This window comes from Callospermophilus lateralis, unplaced genomic scaffold (assembly GCF_048772815.1).
Source record: "Callospermophilus lateralis isolate mCalLat2 unplaced genomic scaffold, mCalLat2.hap1 Scaffold_130, whole genome shotgun sequence".
NCBI classification, from domain to species: domain Eukaryota; kingdom Metazoa; phylum Chordata; class Mammalia; order Rodentia; family Sciuridae; genus Callospermophilus; species Callospermophilus lateralis.
The window spans coordinates 2359408-2365407 of NW_027512473.1; positions in this window are offsets into that span (position 1 = coordinate 2359408).

The window sequence follows — 6000 nt, forward strand, 5'->3', positions numbered from 1 at the left end:
TAAAATATCTCTTGGGAGTATCTACATAAATATCATGAGATGGACTCTTATTTTTTTCTAGTTTATTTGCTAATTACAAGTTCCCTGAAAAGAGAATTAAATCATTTTGATGGTAACTTGCCTTTGAAGAATGGGTGTCTTCTTGATTAGGTATGTCTGGATTTCATTAAGAGCAGTTCCAGCTCTGGTCACTAGGTGGTGCATCCTCTTTACATTTGCTTTCCCATTCTACTTCCAAAGCAGCCAATCATAAGTTGTTTTTTTTTTTTTCCTAGAAACTTGTCTGTGAGCATAGAGCAATAATTTGAGGCAATTGTTTTTTCACAGTTTGTGTGGACTTTTAAAGGGCAAATTAATACTTTTTTCTTATTTGTGAGACTCATGGTTGAACTGGCATTTCCTTAGAAAATAACTTTTAAACAGCAAAAAGCAGCCCTTTGTTAACTATAATAAAATTATCCTCTTAATTATTTAGCTCTATGTAGAATAGAATCTCTTAACATTTCCCTGTTGAGCAACCACACGTGGTGGAGTCAGGGAATGGGGTTGGTAGGAAGTTACTGGCTGTACACATTGCTCCTGGAAGAAATAAATATCAGCTTCTTTGACAATTGGAGAAAAATATATATGTGTGTATGTATGTGTGTGTATGTGTGTATGTGTGTGTGTGTGTGTACTGGAGGATTGAACCCAAGGGCCCTCTACCACTGAGCCCTACTCCCAGTCCTTTTTATTTTGAGATAAACTCTCACTAAGTTACTGAGACTGGACTTTGAACTTGCAGTCCTCCTGCCTCAGCTTCCCAAGTGTCTGGGATTACAGGTATGTGCCACCACACCCAGCTGATAATTGACCATTTTTATAGTTTTTGGACCTGACTTAAATAACAAAGCTGCCTTGTTTAAAAGGTGAAAGCTCAAAGTTTCAGAATCCATAAAAAATAATATGAATGAACTTGTTTTCAAATCCTAAAAAGTTTGCACAGGGGGCTGGCCTTTGGAACTTAAAGTGTATAAGCCAATCAGGGATACCTTTATACCAAGGATTTGGTGGAGTCAAGTCTCTGAGGCAGAGAACTAGTAGGAAATATGAAGAAATTTACAAATACAGTTTGAACAATCCTATGAATGATGGAAGCAAGAGTCTTGTTCTCTGCATTCAATCTTATGAATGATGAACAGCCCCTTAAAAAAACTGCAGAATAAAATACACTTTCAAAGGACACCAGTGAGGGTGAGTGTAAACTGTTAAAAATCCCATGGGCTTGTACTGGCAGCAAAATGCCATGTTTGGCTTTGGCCTGGGGTTCTATTCCTCTGCTATCCATTGTTCTATTTCTATAGCAGTCCCTTTGAGCTGCCATAACAACACCATGAACTGGATGGCTTCTACATAACAACTTTATTTCTCACGGAAATGGAGTCCAAGATCAAAGTGCTGGCAGATTTAATATCTGGTAAAGGCCCCTTTTCGCATAGCACGCCTTTCTGTGTCCTCACATGGTATTAGTGTGGAGGGTCTCTCTGGGGCCACTTTCATAAGGAAGGGCACTAATTCCTTCATGAGGGTTCCACTCTATGGCCTTATCATGTCCCTAAGGCCTCACCTCTAAATACCGTTGCCTTTGTGCAAGGGGGGGTAAGATTTCATGAATTTTGGGAGGGACATAAAGAGACCATAGAATGTGTTCTATGAGTTCTGACTAGGGAATATTAGGGAACCTGTTTACACAGGTTGGGGACCATATCAGTCAACCCTCTCTTGATGTTTCTCTAGATATTCAGGATTTATCACTGCAGCTTGCCATCTGTCATTATGTAGTCTTTATATCTTTACTTTGCTATGTCAGCATTCTTCCATATTACACCCAGTAATTCCTCACAGGAAGGTGCCATTTTATTTATTTCTATCATTCCCTTTGTCCTTAGTATAATGCCTTGCACACAGAGTCCTTCATATATTTTCTGAGTGTGTTAATGTCCCTAGTGTCTTGGAGGTTTTGAAATAATCATTTAAGAATTTCAGGGCACTTGATGTGGCTGCAGCAACATAATATTCAGAAATTGGCTTTGGATAAATATTTGTCTATAGCACCATGTTGCTCTGATTTCTCCAAATGACTGAGGGAGCCATTCTGCTTTATGGTGCTTATAAAAAGGTATTTTAAAAATCTCGTATGCCTCAAGACTTAAAAATGTAAAAATATCTTTTCTAAGCCATACCATTATGTTTCACTGTGCTTTTTTTTTAATACCTTATGCCAGAATTGCATTTATTTTTGGTGCATCATCAGCTAAGGAATTTGCAAGTGATTTTAATTCATACCGTGAGCAATGAGTGGAAAGTGAGCTATGTCTGATGCAGCTTTTCAAATATGACATGGAGAGAGCTCCAAAATGAAGACAGATTTCCTTTACCCCTGCTCTTCAGCTTCCCCTCTGTCCATGCCATATCCAACAAAAGCACTTTTGATTAAGTATGAAGTGTCACAAGAATGTAGAGGGTAGGGGCTGCAATTGTAGCTCAGTGGCAGCGCACTTGCCTAGCATGTGTAAGGCACTGGTTTTGATCCTCAGCACCACATAAAAATAAATAAATAAAAGTGTCCATCTATAAGAATAAAAACGAAAAGAATATAGAGGGTATGAAGGTTAAACATTTTTTTTTATTGTTTGTATCATTGTGTATGTATGTATGTGTGTTACTGGGGGAGCATCAAACCCAGGGCATCATGCCTGCTAGGTAAAGGCTCTACACTGAGCTGTATCCTCTGGCTCTTAATTTTTTTAATTGTATATATTTATGATATACATGATGTTTTAATATAGGTAGTGAAATTATTCCTATATCTATGATTACACATAATTGCCTATTTTGTGGTAAGATCACTTAAAATCTACTCAGCAAATTTCCAGCATATAATACAATAATTATAGTCCTCATGCTGTAAATTAATTATTATTATTCGTGGTACTGAGGATTAAATCCAGGGCCTTGCTCATGCTAAGTAAGTGCTCTCATACACCCAGCCCCTGTAAGTTACTGTTACAATCTAGCGGAATTTGGTATGAATTCTGAGATTTGAAGTATTGAAATTATATTCTATATTTTTATGCAAAAAATATTTTTATGCAAAACAAGTTTTTCTTGAGAGACTTGGGCATAATTTATCAAGAGACTCCATGAGGGCAGGCAAGAGTCTTTTTCTCTGTTATAGTCCAGCTTGGACAGCCCTACTGAACACACAGTAGGTATACAGTGACGGTTGAATGAATAATGAGGAATTTCCAGGAGTAAGCCAAACACCTACAACTACTGCTAAGGACACTTTTTGAAAAGGTGGAAGAGGGCAGCTAGATCTGGCATCCCCCTTTTCAAATAAAAAACCAACAGCAATCTAATAGAAACAAACACATTCTTCCCACAGAAAAACTGGCAAACAGTCACAAATGAGCTAAAAGACAATTAAATGCCAGAAACGTCAAAGAGAAGTTGGAAGGGAAGAACAACTTATTGCTCAGGTATACAAAATTACTCCCTCAAATGGTCCCAGTGAATTAGCAAAATCCAGAGACTCTCACTAGCTAGACAAATTTACTGGCAGAAGGGAAATAATATTCTTATCTGCTCCCTGTCACTACAAGAGGAGGGGAGGGGATAGTGAACAACTAGGATGGATGCCTTAAAGCACAAGGAGGTTCCACACTGAACCAAAGAAAGAATTGAAATCCAAGGTGAACCCCCACAGACCACAAAACCCACTCACTACCTAGAGGAAGTTAAAAAACCTTAGTAAAGAAACCAGAGACCTCATATTCTAACAAAAATATAGTCTTAGTTAGTTGCTTCACTCTTTCACCCCAGCTATCAGACCACAGGACATTGAAGTGAACACAAAATAGAATTTACAAAATGCTCATGAAAAAATGAATTTATTGACATGAAGTTGACCACATCACATCAAATAAAATGAAGATAGATGATCCACTTAACATTAACTAGAATAACAATAATAATAATAATAATAATAATAATAATAATAAAGACAATAACAAGGATTGGTGAAGGTGTGGAGAAGTTGGAACATTCAGACACTGCTGGAAGTCACCTGAGAAAACAGTCTGACACTTTTTTTTTTTTTTGGTACATGGAATTGAACCCAGGGATGCTTAACCATTCAGCCACCACATCCCCAGCCCTTTTAAAAAATATTTTAGAGACAGGGCCTAAGTTGTTTAGAGCCTTTCTAAATTGCTGAAGCTGGCTTTGAACTTTCGATCCTCTTTCCTTAGTTTTCAGAGCTGCTGGGATTATAGGTGTGTGCCATGACACCCCTCCAGCACTTCTCAAAAATGTCAGAGTTGCCATGTGATTTAGCAATTCTACTTGTAGGAGTGTGCCCAAGAGAAGTGAAACTACACATACATACACTTAAAACTTTTTCATAGTTACATTATCCCTAATAGTAGAAAGTTGTAAACAACCCCAATGCTTTGATGCATAAAGCATAAACCAGATGTGGCATATCCATGCCATGGAATATTATTTCATAATAAAAAGGAATAAAGTACTGATACATGCTACAACATGGACAAACTTCAAAAATGCTCTACTGTCTAGTGTAGTGGCTGCACACCTGTAATCCCAGCAGCTCAGGAGGCTGAGGCAGGAGGATTACATGTTCAAAGCCAGCCTCACCAACTTTGCACGGCCCTATGTAACATAACAAGGCCCCAAGTCATGTAGCAAGACATGTTTCAAAATAAAATACAGTGGTACATATACACAATGGAATATTACATAGTCATAAAGAAATGAAATTATGTCATTTTCTGGTAAATGGATGGAACTGGAGACTATCATGCTAAGTGAAATAAGCCAATGCCCAAAAAACCAAAGGCCAAATGTTCTCTCTGAGATGAGGATGCTGACTCACAATGGGGGAGGGGTTCCCCCCATCCAACATTTTGGAGTCACTGGAAGGGAGGGAGGATGGGAATGGGGAAGAGTAGAATGAATCAGACATAACTTTCCTATGTTCACACATGAACACATGATCAGTGTAACTTCACGCCATGTACAACCACAAAAAAGGAAAATTATACTCCAAGTATATATGATGTGTCAAAATACATTCTACTGTTACATGTAACTAAAAAGAACAAGTTTTAAAAATTGAAAAATAATGTCTTGTAAAGTAGTCAGATGATGCATTTACAAACAATATATTTATTATAATACAGTATAAGATTGCATAATATTTGTATTATCCAAAACTTAAGTTATGCAAAATACAATTATATTTTCTTTAAGAAAAAATGATACAAAAATGTACTAAGTGGAAAAAAAAGACAATTACACTTTAAACTAGTGAACTTTATGGTGTGTACATTTTTCAATGAAGCTATTTTTTAATTAATTTATTTATTCTAATTAGGTATACATGACAGCAGAATGCAGTTTGACTCATTATGTGCAATTGCAGCGCAGCTTTTCATTTCTCTGGCTGTACATGATGTAGCATTGCACCATATGTGCAGTCATACATGTACCTAGGGTAACGATGTCCATCTCATTCCATCATCTTTCCTGCTCCCATGCCCTCTCTTTTCCCCTCCCTCCTTTTTGCCCAATCACAATTCCTTCGTTTTTCCCAAGCCTTCCCCCATATTATGGATCAGCATCCTCTTATCAGAGAGAACATTTGGCCTTTGGTTTTTGGGTATTGGCTTACTTCACTTAGCATGATAGTCTCCAAATCCACCTATTGACCTGAAAATGTCATAATTTTATTCTTTTTTAATGCTGAGTAATATTCCATCGTGTATATATACCAAGTTTCTTTATCCATTCATCTATTGAAGGGCACCTAGGTTGCTTCCATAGTTTAGCTCTTGTGAATTGAGCTGCTTTAATCGTTGATGTGGCTGTGTCACTATAATATGCTGATTTTAAGTCCTTTGGGTATAAACCAAGGAGTGGGATAGCTGGGTCAAATGG